Raw genomic sequence first — 14,266 nt, 5'->3', positions numbered from 1 at the left:
CTGTTCAAAAACAAACAAATGAAAGTTACATTTGTAATTGAAATAGAAACTCAGCAAAACCTGTCCCTGTGATAATCCAGATATGTATTTAACTTTTTGTAGCCCTTTATACATGGTTCGTCCAACATCTAGGAACTGTGATTATTATACCTCAGTCAGTTAACTGACCTTTGAAGGATGTTAGCCAGTAAGATAGCTCAGCCGGATGAGCACTCGTTGCAGCGATCTGTGCGTGATCTGTAGGTTGCAGGTTCCAATCCCGGCAAGGCCAACTCAGCCTTTCATCCTTTCAAGGTCAATAAAGGAGTACCAACTTTGGTTTGTTGATGATTGTGATAAATATGTCATATGCACAGTGCTTTGCCAAAAGCGCTACATAAATAACCATTTGACCATGAGATTAGATATATAAATTTAGCATGGAGTGCTTGCCTCTCTGCACTGTTGTTAGATAACATTGGCATGCAGCTCCAGGAAATGAGGACTTTCATTAAACGTCAAAAGGCAATTTTGCTATTGAACTTCAAAACACACAATACAATTCATGCTTGCTTTACTATGTAATTGGCTAGGTTTTTGTGTTTTCAACATTTAAATATATACAGAAGAGATCAAATGGCCAGATGTTGGAGAAATAATGAAAGGGGTATTCTGTCACAATGCAGAAAGCTGCAGCGTAGTAATGATTTCCATACTGTTTTTGCACACGTCGGCTGGATGTCACATACATTTTACTCTCTTGCAAGGGAGAAAAGTCATTTTTTACTCTCTTAAAATAACATTTACTCTCAAAGTTTAAAAATAGGGAGTAAAATACTCCTCCCCCGCCCCTCAAAATCTTATCTGGAGCACTGGGAATATGTTTAATCCCTATGTTTTGAAGTTGGGAGTAAAAAATGTATTCCCTTCCCCCAAAGGGGTATTTTTCAGGCTTATCAATTAAAATACTTACTTTTGAAAGTTTTAAATTTGATTGTGCCCTTTTGTTTACATGTGTATGGGTGGAGGAGGGGAGGCAAAGTGGGGGTTTAGGGTAGTGACGGAGAGATTACTGGGGTACCCCACCCCATAATAAAAATAATTGGTTCAATCATAGTCGAACAAAAGTGCATGACCTTAATGAAAACTAACCTAGTCCTTCAAAACCGTTATCCGGCAGTTAAAAAATATGTTTCACTCTAAAATCCCTTTGTAGGCCATATTTCTTTACACCTAGTAGTTCATGCAATTTCAAATATGTATTTAATTTTCTCCATAAAGTTCCTCTTCTGATGGGGCTGTGTGGTTGGAAGCAAGGATACCCCATCCTCTGAGTCAGTTTTTCCCTTTTTTTTTGGAAGTATGTTAGTCTATATTTTTTATGCTTTTCATGATTTACCTGTTTTAAAAGTGGCTACTGCGTGTCTGCAGGGCTGCATACAGAAAGATGTTTTTGCAGTGAAAACACCTTGCAAAAAATGACATTTCAATGGGCACAGTAAGGTTACGTCCGTATGATAACCTTTTTATGGCAGATTTTGAGACCATCCCAGAAACCACTTACTTGACTGAGATTGTTTTGTGTACGTAAGGGGAGGTTCCCCTAAAACAATTCCATGAACCTCTGAACGGCACCCACCACTGCATTAAGTTCAAAATGGAATAGTCCAAGACGAACGTACACTTCTGGATACCATGATTTCTGTTGGAAGGAACAGCCACCTACTAACCACTGTATCCAGGAACCACTGTACAGGAACAAATACATGCACAGGACAAGTTTCCATCCACTCCACACAAAACAATCTATTCTCTACAACCAGGCTTCATATATGGTATATGTTCAAATAGAAGGATATGGACTATCTTCCTGCCACACACTGCGCGTGCTTTTTTGCAAAAGGGGTCACTCTGTCAAACTATTAGTCAGGGAATTTGTGCATTGAAAATACTCAGTGACCGCATGCTACAATTAAGAGATAGAACTACTAAATGAATACACTTTGTGGGCATTCATCATCTAGCATTCCCACAGCTAGCTAGAATTGTTAAAAACCTACAACCAATATTCAGCACAGATGATTTGAGGAGAGATGTTTTGAGAGAGATTCCTAAGTACAAGCATCCAAAATATATAGCCCAGCCTCTGATCAGAAGTGCATTTTAAACTAGATTTACAACAAAGAAGACCTGGAACATATCAATGGAATGTAAGTATACCAAAGCAAACACATGTGCCAAATATGCCATACCAACCACACAAAAATAGAGCTACAAGGGACATTCAAGTGCAAATCATCCTATGTTATATACCTCATCCAATGCAAGAAATGCATGCATGGAAGTGTGTAGATGAGTCATCCCAGGTAATATGTGAAAGAATGAACCTACATAGATCTGCCATCCCGGACAAAAGAACTGATACACTAATGGGTTACCACTTTATACAGGACGAGCACAGGAAGTGTCGTGCATGCAGTAAATCTCAATTACAACACACAGAATAATATAGATACTCAAGTACTTAAATATTGTCAACCTCAAAAACAAGAGTTCTGAACGTAGATACGTGACTCATGACACACTATGGATGACTTTGAGCCCAGGACCACGAGGCCATTGTTCCATAGGGCCAGAAGACAGTTTACGAGCACCACCTTTCACCAACAGCTGTGGGGCACTACCGTTCAGAACCTCAAATGGGCGAGGATGCAAGACATCAATGGCAATCTTGAATGTCTGTGCTCAAGTAGTTGGTAGCCATTATCGAGCGCACGGCTTAATGAGATGATAGTGGCCATTGCACCAGTTAAACTTAAGAGATGTATTTTGTATTGGGCGCATTGTATGCAAGCCAGTAGGCATACAGATCTATATTAAAATCACTACATGGTCCCAACACTGCATATATACTGCAATACACATTGGGCCTCATTCAGAGTTTAGCATAGTGGCAAAAAGGTGGTTGTACCAGAATCACCATCACTTTTACCGCTCTGCCAAATCCTGAGTTTGGCCTTTAAGTGGAGTATGCTGGAGGTAAATACTTCACCTTACTGCTGAAGAATTACCATCGATGGAATTACGGCCACTGGCAACTCTGCTGAAAGCCCCATGCACTCCAAACAAAAAATGGTGCCTTAAACCGCCTACCACCACTTGTAATCCTGCGGTAAATCTGTGAGACCAAGTGGTGATAACGGTAATTCCGTTTGGCGGTAGTTCAGCAGAATTACTGCCAAACTCGTAATGAGGACATAGCCTTACCTCTAACTTCAAAGTATTAGTGTGCACAGTTGTGGAAAGGCTTGGAACATTGAAATTGGGCAATGGAGGCTGTCGGGGAGGTGGAGACTGGCATTTTATTTAGAAAAAACGGAATGCTGTTTGCAGAAATTGTATTTTAACATACCCAATGTAACCTCTGTGTGAGCTACATGCATAACAACATATCATGCATTTGTTTTTTTAAAAATAATAATAACTTCAATATGTCTCTAAAATACGATTCATGTTTTGTCAAACTTACATGGTCGCACTTTAACATTACTTGTGCCTAATTTTGTGAACACATTGGGTATCATTACGAGTTTGGTGGCAAATCGGTGGTAAATCCTCCAAACTCAATTATCTTTACCGCCACTTGGTCCGGTGGAGTTGCCACAGGATTACAAGTGGTGTTAATTCCCCATTTCTGGAGTCTGTAGGAATTACCACACAGTAAATCTGCCTGTTTTTTGGAGGTAAAGTGTGCTAATATTAGTGGCAGTAAATCTGCCAAAAGTTATGATTTGGCATGCAGGAAAAGTGGACATAAAGGAATTGCTGCCCCTTTTTACCACACTGCCAAACTTGTAATAAGGCCCTTTATCATTTTTTTAAAGGGTTGTATAGGTAGCATGTGCCTTTTGTAAAATGTAATTCCCAACACTGCTTGAATTGCAATTGTTTTCAATAAGAGATGTTAGGTGTGTTTCCTGAAGCCAGATTAATTGTTCTGTAGATAACGTCCCAGGCCAACATTCTATTCAAACTCTTCATTTACTCGATGGAGTTCAAACTGAAGTTTCTATGTGAAAGGAAAATCTATCTCTTTTTTTAATAACATTCACTTCATTCTATGACCTCCCCCCTTCCTCCCCTTCTGATGTCCATTGGACATCGAAAACAATCGAAGCATAATATTTTCAGTTAGTCTAAACATATGTGTGAACATTTGGATTGTGTGTGATTTTTGTTTCCGTAAAAATAATTTTGGTTTTTCAGGGGTGCTCTTTAAGTTAGGAAGGAAAATGTGCATAAATTAAGTCAGATTCCCACTGTCACAGTTCATGGTTTCAACCCCCTTTGCGTTATTGATCATCGTAATATTTCAGTATATATTCCTTTCCTTGACCAAGTACAAATCTAGGAGCTGTACACCCTGTGACTCAACTGCTTATTTTAAGTTCCATCCCATCTACAAGAAGCCCCCAAAAGGCCCAGGAGAAGGGACAGCATGAAATGCAGAAGACTGGCACTCTGAGCTTGAATGCATCCAAAGGCGCACCTGTGCCGAAGGGTCCAAAACCTGCTGTAGAACAAACCGCACATGAACCTAGTTTAGACAAGCTGGTGCCCACAGGACCTAAAAGACACATGGCCTAGAGATGGGCCTCTAACTTCCCTGATACACGATTCACTGAAAGGTGTAGCGCTAGAAAACATAGTGCCAAGAGTCAGGAGCTGAGAGTGCCGGGGCCTAAATCCTACACAATGCGGAAAAGAGGGCAAGGAGCATTTCACACCCACACAACAGCATGGTGCCTAATATATCCAAAACGCACACGAGTACTTGGGCGGGGTGTAGCCAGGCAGAGGACACTTTTAGTCAAACAATCAAGGACCACCTGTACATAGATGCTGCAGGCATATTTTTTCCATATGGAGTAGGGAAAGGACACCATGAAGATTAATATGTGTATCCGGAACTTGGACCAATACACATGGACACAGCTGAACTTCGCTAGTGGATGGCAACATTCTACCCAGCTTTCCTTTGTGTAGGCAGTGACCGACCTTGCACAGACAGAAAGGAAAAGACACAAAGACACACCAAGGGCCACCAAAGCTAAATGGGCCTGTGCCTACTGTGAGGGGTCGAAAATGTGAGGTGGACAACTTTGTGAAGGTTTTTCAAAAGATGCCATTTTATTAACTCGAAAGGTTGGATAAACCCCTCACTATCCCAACCATGACAAGGATTTCCCTGCCTCAAATAAACTAAAGAAAACACTCTGACAAAAGGTTTCTGTCCCTCACATGTAAACATACACCAACTCAGCAAGGTTATATATGGCAGTTCAACAATAACCAATGCAATTCTTAAATTCGGATCACAATCCATGTTTCTCCTTCCAGTCTGGGGGAATTCCCCTTCTGCAGATTTAAGCAGTATTCTGTTCAAAAGTTCCAAACAAAGGTTCAGGGAATCCTCTTAACAAAGTTCTAGCTCCAGTCTCTTTATTCTACTTTGATAATAAAGGTTCCAAGATTGTATTCAACCAACAGTTCACAAGTGCTCAACAAAGTTCCCTCCTTCTCTTTGTGACAAAGACCTTTAAACAACGTCTTTTCATCAGCCTAGAATAATTCCTTGGTTCATTGGTTTCCACAAAAAAGTATTTGAATAGTATTTCAGCCACTGTACACAAAACCACCTGGTTGGCAATGTTAAACGATTCCTCAGCAGTTTACACAGCTCTTTGTTTAATGTTATTAACTGGTCAGGATGCTTCTGGTTTAATACACCAGAGCACTTTAATGATTCTTCAACTGCTTCAATATTGTTAACCACATCACAATACTTCAATGGCTTCCACCTGGTAAATTCATCTGCCAGGCTTATCACAACAAAGTTCTCTTTACTGGTGTACTCTTCTGCCAGCAGAGATCAAAGTATGATGACACTCTCTGACCTGTGTACTCTCCTGCCAGGCCAGAACAAACTACTGCTTATAGATACTTCTGTGCTAAAGGGTAAACAGGTTAGTAATGTCTCTAGTATATGAAATGCTTTGAGGAAACCAAGAACCTCCCTGGTGCTTTTTATTACACCTGTGCATCTTCCACACTCCCCGCAAAACATGGTCCCCGCAATGGCTTACAACATACGTTTGCCATACGCTACCATTCCATTATGATAGAGCCAAGTGTGATTTAATTTTGCAGGTTATGCTCCTCTCGCTCTGAATATTCTCTTTCAGAAGGGCATCCGGCCTGCCATTCTTGTTCCTCCCCTTTTCTGTCAACCAACTGCTGATAAGGATTCTGCTCCACTTTTACACTTCTTTGGCTTTGGCAATCTGGACTTAAACCAATCTCTTCTGGGACCACTTTTCTAGAGGGACAACAGCCTTTATCATTGCTCAATATCTTAACCACCTTCTTTTGGCTTGGGCAATACTGGTTCTTTTGTAATTGCCTAGGTTTACTTCTCTTTTGGCTTTGTCGATGATGGTTTCTCTTTCCTTGTAGGTTTATCACCCTCTTTTGTTGTTGGCTCACACTTCTCTGGTATGGTTATCCAGTTCTTAATTTACCTTTGCACCTTCTTAAATTCGCTACATTCACATTAGAAGTATTAATCTGCTTTGTGTGTGTTCAAAAGGTAACTTCTCCCGCTTTAACGCTACTTTGTTAATCTCAATTGTGAGATTCAATTGCCTGAACTTGGCAAGCGGGCGGTTACGGAGCGCTCCGGGGTCACCATGTAACCGTGAACTCACCGGGACTGGCATGCGCATCCATTCGCCTTGCTGCCTCCAGGTCTTCTGCTTTGGTTTCTCTGCACGGCCCTGCAATCTCCTCTGCAGAACTTTCTGCAGTCTGCGTCAGTTTCTGTAACGCTCACCTGATTCCCGTAGAGGCGCCGGTCTTGACTGGGCGTATACCGTATCTTCAAAGGTGATGTGTAACACACGGCTGGCTCTTTGGGCTGGACCTCTGTGCACTGTATGTCTGACTTGAAGGGTAAGATGTCTGCAGATAGAAAATGTGGGATTAATGAACTGGGTTATTGAATGTCTCTCTCTTCTTCCCTTTCTCTTCTCCTGTAGAACCCCAAAGGTTAACGCTCTCACCTTAGGTAAGTGAACGCCGTGCTCTCCATCTGCCTCGAGGCAGGGTGCTGTAACCAGTTTCTTCACTGGATAAGGGGAGCAGGCCTCTTGACTTCAGAGGACTGCTGTCCGTCGTTTACTGCACGAACGGTAAGTTTCGAGTAATTCTAATGTCTTTAAAGTCTTTAGTAATGATGGCTCTTGTTTTGCAGGGTTCCGGCGATGGCGGGCTGAAGTGAGTTGAAGATGGAGCCCGTGTGATGAATAGAAGCGCCTGGAAGCACGTAAGTAAGCGCTTGTTGCCTGCTTCACGATGCGCTCTAACTGTATTTTTATTTTGCAGGTACAAGTTCGGGGCGGCTGCAGGGTGCCGGAATACCCACTGGGTTAGATGTGGAAAGGAGTAATGGCACGTGAGTATTAAAGTTCCCCAATGTCTTTAAATGCACCTTGTTTTGTCTTTCAGATGCGGGATGCAGCGCCGAAGGCCTCCGGAGCGTGCGAAGAGTTGGTAAGCTTTTGTCTTTCAGATGCCGGAATGCAGCGCGAGGCGTTGGTGACAGCCGATGGACCAGGTAAGTGAAGAGCTGTCACTGAAGACCGTAATGCTAACCTGTTCTTTCTTGTCTTTATAGGTGTTGCTGAAGACTGGATTCAGAATGGTAAGCCTTTTTCCTTAGGCCCAGGATCAGATGCAGAAGACACGATGAGCGTTCTGCTGCTGAGGATGCAGAATAACGCAAAGCAAGATTCATCCATCGGGTGTGGTTTAAATAGCCTCCTGTAGTGCTTAGGTGTCTCCTTCCAAAGCCACGCCTAGGTAAGAAAAGAGTTCCTGCTTTCCAGAAGAGTTCCAGTGTTCTGAATCTAGGGAGTGGCTCCTGCCCCACCCAACAGGAAAAGTAGTTCCAAACAGAAGAGGATCAGAGACCCAACTGGCAGGCAAGTAAGCAGCATGGTCTGCTGCAGGTAAGTCCACCCAAGCATTATGAGCCAGGCGCTTCCAGCGCTGGGACTGGGCATATTTATGAGCCTGGTGCCACTGGCGCCAGGACTGGGTCCAAAAGGTCCCAATTGGGACTGGTTGGCACTCGGAACCTGGGTTATGGATCTGCTTCCAAGGGAGTTGGGAAAACCCTGACCTTTTGGAAGCAGAGATCATGACCGTTTCAGAGCCTTCCTGGCTCATACAGGAACGCGGAACTCCTCCGCCCTTGTGCTCGTCTGACAGTGGGTAAAGCTGCAAAATGGTACGCCTTCGTACTGCGCGACCTGTGCAGCTGCAAACTCGAGCCTCTGGACCGGCATCACAATTACACACGCTGAGGTCCTGGGGTCTCTGCTCCCCGCCTGCCTTCTGCTGCCACATGGAGAATACAAAACCGCTACTACTGTCTCCTTCTCTAATGTCCTGCACCTGAGGGGCTTTTAATGCCTCCCAGTCCTCCTCGGGTGTGCGTAATTCCTCTTGACTGACTGCACCCCGCAGTCATGTGCCTCACAGTCCTCTTCCCAGTACTCTGGGAATTATGGTTTTTACAGTGAAATGAACCTCATTAAGTTCACTACTCTTCTCAGATATATTAACACATGGAATCCCATAATGGTAACACAAAATTTGTGGCGTAATTAAAGAATGGGATTTCTCATAGTTTACATTGGTGGAAATTACAGATTCCTCTTCCTTATTTCTCTGGAACTTCTAAAAGCTCACAATTCTCTAAATGTCAGTAACCCTTAAAGGATGTTTCTTAATTCAAGCACTTGACTGATTACCAGAGTCTTCACCCCCAGCCTGACAGTTGGATTGAGAAAATAAAGGTTCTTGCTGACAAGAAGCCATTACCTATTCTGGTATTAAGCCCTTAAACGCAAGGCGTTTCCCCTCCCAGTAGTGAGCTCTTTTTTGGACATTTCGGTATGTCACCATTCAATTCCTTGTAACATTTTTGTTCCAACTAATGATCGCGGCCAAATTTGCACCCTTTTCTTCCCACGTGTAGGCGTTCCTAACGCCAACAAGGATTCCTAGTTTGCTGTAGGGGGTGTGAGAAAATAACAAAAAAGGGACAAAATGTTGTGTGTTGTCAGAAAATGCCAATGCAATGAGGTACAAAGAAGCCTGTGTTTTTTTTCTTTGTAAAAATTAGGAACAAATGGTTTGCTGTTCTGAATTCACAATTGTCTAAGCTTTCAAGAACAGGTTGAGTGGAAACAAAAAAACATTTTTATAAGGTTCCCCTCAGTTTTGTGAGAGGTAGGCGATTTTTTTTTCCCTTTTTTTTTTTTTTTTTTTTTTTTTTTTTTTTTTTTTAAATAGGACATGCTTTAACGGAATGGAAGGGGAGGGTAGGAAAGCTGAAAGGGAAGACAGAAAAGCATGCATTTCTGAAACGCAGACAAAATTCCAAGTTTAGGAAGGGATCATTTGCGCTGGTCAGTCAATGTAGGTAGTATTTCCAGAGTTTGGGAAAAAATTGGAAAAACTATAGAAAAAAAGGTATGTGCTAGACATGTTTTCACCTGTAAGGTAATGGCTTCTGTGAATATTGAGAAAAGCAATGCACCGCTACATTCCCCCGACTCTTCTAGTTAGGAAATTACACATTGTTCGTAATGTTTCACAAAGCAAGCAATACCACAAACCAAAAACTGAGCCATAGTACACAGGATTTTTATGCTGACGGCCTAAACGGACGCATTTGAAATTACAAATCTGGTGAGGAATGGCAAGCATACATTTTTTTGAAAGGACAGAGACAGACCTTTTGAAGGATAGGTGATTTGTGCAGGTTACTAAAGCATACAGTGCCTAAAGCAGTGACTAAATGTAGGTTACATTTCAGAAATTAAAGGGTTGTGTAACAAAGTGTAGTAGCAAATGTATGAAAACATTATCAAAACCAAGAGAAAACAACAAATATGCCACATTCCCACAGGGCTACCGATAAAAATGGTACCTCAGATGTGTCGTTGCACCGACCTGGGCACAAAGGGGAAAGGCGAAACCACTGGTATGATATGTTATTTATAACGCGCTCAATACCCAGAGGTTTCTAAGCGTGGACCCAGGGATCAAACCTGTGTTTCTCCATGTTGTCTTGCTTCCAAGGCGAGCACGTTGCCCCTGAGCTATCCTCCCAGGGGAGGACTGAATTTGGTTTTGTGGGTAACCCACAGATTTTGGGTTGGGGTGTCGCAGCCACTAAGGAAAACGGTGAACCCCATGCATTTCTGAAATTAAGACACCTGTGGGAATCCAAAGAGGTCTGAGTTGCGCCAATCGCCCTAGGAGTTATTACCCACAAGGCACGGCAATGGCACGGCAAAGTCAAACATTTAGGGGAAAAACCCCAATTTTCAGACATGCCACCAGGAAACCACTGACACGCCGGCAACAACACATGTCCTACCTTCCCACATTCCCACAGGTGTCTGACGAAAATGGTACTTCACATGTGTGGGTGTACCTACCTGAACGCACCTACCTGGGCGCAAGGGAAAAGGCTAAACCACTGGTAGATCAAATGCCCTGCACTGACCTGGGCAGAAACAAGTAAGTCATCCATATGCCAAATGCTCTGGGAATACACTAATCACTGTGTATTAGCCACCACCACCCTGTGTCTAGTCAAGCCTTTTTGCAGGCACCTTTTATAGTGCAACAGGACCTGATTGGTTGGATTTGGTTCAGGTAAAAGGGAACTTGTGAGCAGAAAAGCCACGTCAAGGCACCAACTCCTCTACTGCCCATGCATATCCCTTTTTGTGTCTGCAGTTGCTAGCCATCCATTCCAGCAGTCGCACCACTATCAAATCACCAGCTCCACAACCATCACATCTGTACACTCATAGCATGTGGACATCCGCTCCCACAGCAATTTCGTTTTCGGGTGATGTCTTTCACACTGACTTCATGTACTTGCATATGAAGTATGCCTGCCTTCAACAGTCATGTTGCACCAACCATATCTGCAAACTCATAGCAAGTGAGGGATCTGCTCACATAGCAAGCGTGTTTCCAGGCGGTGTCTTTCACACCATCGTCAAGTACTCGCATAGCAAGTGTGACTGCATTCAACAGTAATTGTGCACCAAGCATATCTGCAAACATACACACACTAATTACACATCCACTAACATGAAAACCAGTGATGGTAAAGTGCAGTCGCAGCAATCATAACTGCATGGACAGCTCAGCCTTGCCTCACTGGCACATCAATCACATCTGGATCATTCTAACATTCCAGTTATACAAAAATGAACTTTGCTAAAAGTAAATCATGGCAGGGTGGTACGGTTTATACAAGACATCGCTGCCACATAGATGGTATCCAGTTCACATTTTTATTTCACTTACCCCTCAAGGGGAGGGAGCCAAACTGCCTTTCTCTTATTTTGAAAGATACTCCTTGAGTGGAGGGAACCGGAATGGTGTTCCCTTACTGTCCAAGGCACGCCTGTGGTGTACCTTTCCAAGGCACACCTCAAGTGGAAGTAACCAGAATGGCATTCCTTAATAAGGCACGGCTGCATTGGAGGGAGCTGGAGTGATGTTTCTTTGTAGGGCACGCCTCAAGTGGAGGAGCTGGACAACCATTGCTTTCCAAGGCACGCCTCAAGTGGAATTAACCATAATGCCATTGCTTTCTAAGGCATGTGGAAGGAGCTGGACTACCATTGCTTGCCAAGGCACGCCTCAAGTGGAAGTACCCAGAATGGCATTCCGTTCTGAGGCACGGCTGCTGTGGAGGGAGCAGGAGTGACGTTTCTTTGTAAGGCACGCCTCAAGTGGAAGGAGCCGGAACAGCGTTCCTTTCCAAGGCACAACTCAAGTGGAGGGAGCATGAAGTAGCATTGCTTGCCAATGCTTGCAAAAGTGATGTGAGCATAGTGTTTCCTTCTTGTCGATGGGATGGCTCCAGTGGAGGGATCTGGAGTGGCGTTCCTTGCTAAGGCATGCACGAATTGAGAGCCTATGGGTCCCTTTGTAGGAATGATGGGCATTTCAGGAAATCACTTGATCTCCCAATACAGTTTCTTTGTATGATACAAATGAAAACGCGGCTGTAGGCAGAGGGCTGGCATGGAAGGGCATTGGGGACAGTAAATCAGAGTATCCCTTCTTCTTTTGCACATGCCTTACATTTTCTGTATGGTTGTGTCTTCATGGGTGTGACAGAAACATAATCAGCAAAGTGTCATTCCTCCAATCTGGCTACATCCTCTTCTTCTGAAAAGTAGAGAGTTGCTACATGGACAACGGTCAGGGAATTTACAACTGCTTTTTCTAAGTTCAAAAAAGTGAGTTTGTTTTCTGGAGAAGCTGCACCATATGCAACGGATGCATTGTACGTAGCTACATGCATAAGATGTACTGCCAACTTCTTGTACCATTTGCAAGACCTCTGTGTTGCATGTTATGGCTCAAGTAATTGGTCAGTTTTATCTACTCCTCCCATGTACCTATTATAGTCCAGAATGCACTTGGGCTTCTGCACTTGTTGAGCCTGCCCCTGCACAGTGACCAGTGAAGTACTTTCATCATGAATAGTACTTAGCATGTGCACATCCCTTCTGTCGCAGAATGTTACTGCCAACAGTTAATCACGCTGCAATGCCATACATGCTCCCTTGTCCAACTTCTTACAAACGAGAGGTCTGGGGAAGCCTTTGTGGTTACAGCGGATTGTACCGCATGCTACTGTACCCACATTCTACAATTCCTTGAACAGTGGTATTCCTTTGTAGAAATTGTCACATACAAATGGTGACCCTTGTGGAAAAATGGTGTGGCCAGATCCCACACAATTTTCTCACTTGTCCCTATATGGACTGGGCAGCACAGAGGGTTTATGCTGGAGTCTTTTCCAGTGTAGTCTCTCATGTTGTAGGCATACCCAGTGGTACTTTCTCACATGTACACCTTGATCCCATATCATGCTCTTTTGCTCGGAATAAACAGCTTGAACACTAGCCGAACTTTGAACCATATCAAAGACTCGTCAATAAATATTTTCTGGCTTGGAACATACACCTCTGAAAATAGCTGTGCAAACTGCTTGAGTAATGGCTGAATTTTGAACAGCCTATCACAATTTGGGTCAGTTTTTTGTAATGCTGCAGAGTTGTCATTGAAATGCAGCATACGTTGCAGTGCTAGGAAACCATCTCTACTCATTATTGCTGGAAAGAAAGGGCTTGCTAATAAAGCTTCAGTTGACCAGTGCATTGAGATCGAATGCTTCCGCACTATTCCCATGAGCAGAGTTAGACCCCAAAATGTTCTCAACTCAACACCCAAAGTTGGAACCCAAGAGTGCACTCTGGAATAGGGTCTCAAACTGCCACCCTCAAGAACTGTTCAGCATACAGATGGGTTTACTTCAGATATGGTTGAGAAAACCAATCATCCACTAAAAGGTTGACAAAGTCAATAGGCTCAAAACCATCTGTATTCTCTGTGCACCCCAAGACTCCAGTGAAAAGCGGCACAAGAGGCTGAGCCATTGCTGCAGGATCCCAGCTTGACTCATCAGCCATGTCATGTCCTGTATGTTTTCCCTTAACCTTGCAGGTAAAGTTTGTGTGGCAAGTGTCAGGCGAGGTGCATGTACCCGTTCGTTCTCTTCCTCATCAGATGAGCGGAACTAGCCTCAACCGAAAACTCACTTCCTGAATCTACTGCTTGCTGCCCCTCAGAAGCAGATTCTGTTTCAGATTCTGCATCGGGTACTGTGCCTTGCTCTGACTCAGACCGCATCAGTAAGTTGAAAGTTTCCTCGCCACACATCTTACGTGAAGCCATGCCAACTGTGCCAATCTCAGCGTTTACTGCCCAAAGAACAGAGAAAGACTAAAACACCAAGTAATGTTTCTTTTCAAAGTAGGGAAACTAGTACAGTAATTGGTCTTGAATAAAATAGACCAAGACCACACATTTATGCCAAATTGTCCGGAATCTGCTCACAACATGTGCCAGCCCTACAAATGAAAAGGAATACCTATTTGCTAGCACTCATGTATAAAAGTATAGCTGCTTACTTACAAGTAGTTGGACAACAACTCGCATGCACCTACACCAAAGAAAACGAAAAATATAAGTAAGATGTCATCTTAACATTCCACCAAAACACAGTACAATGCGGGTGCTAACAAGACAGAATCTCACTGTCAACAGATTTACT

At 43.3% G+C, this 14,266-nt stretch overlaps 1 protein-coding gene across 2 annotated transcripts in view; it reads left to right on the top strand.

Moving 5' to 3' along the window:
* NUDT12 (nudix hydrolase 12) overlaps window positions 1–14,266 on the top strand; it is a 273,377-nt gene that overhangs the window by 53,355 nt on the left and 205,756 nt on the right. The window lies entirely within an intron of this gene.

This window comes from Ambystoma mexicanum, chromosome 6p, assembly GCF_040938575.1.
Source record: "Ambystoma mexicanum isolate Mex_15411 chromosome 6p, UKY_AmexF1_1, whole genome shotgun sequence".
NCBI classification, from domain to species: Eukaryota; Metazoa; Chordata; class Amphibia; order Caudata; family Ambystomatidae; genus Ambystoma; species Ambystoma mexicanum.
The sequence above is the reverse complement of the archived record's forward strand: the minus strand, read 5'-3'. Positions and strand labels throughout refer to the sequence as shown.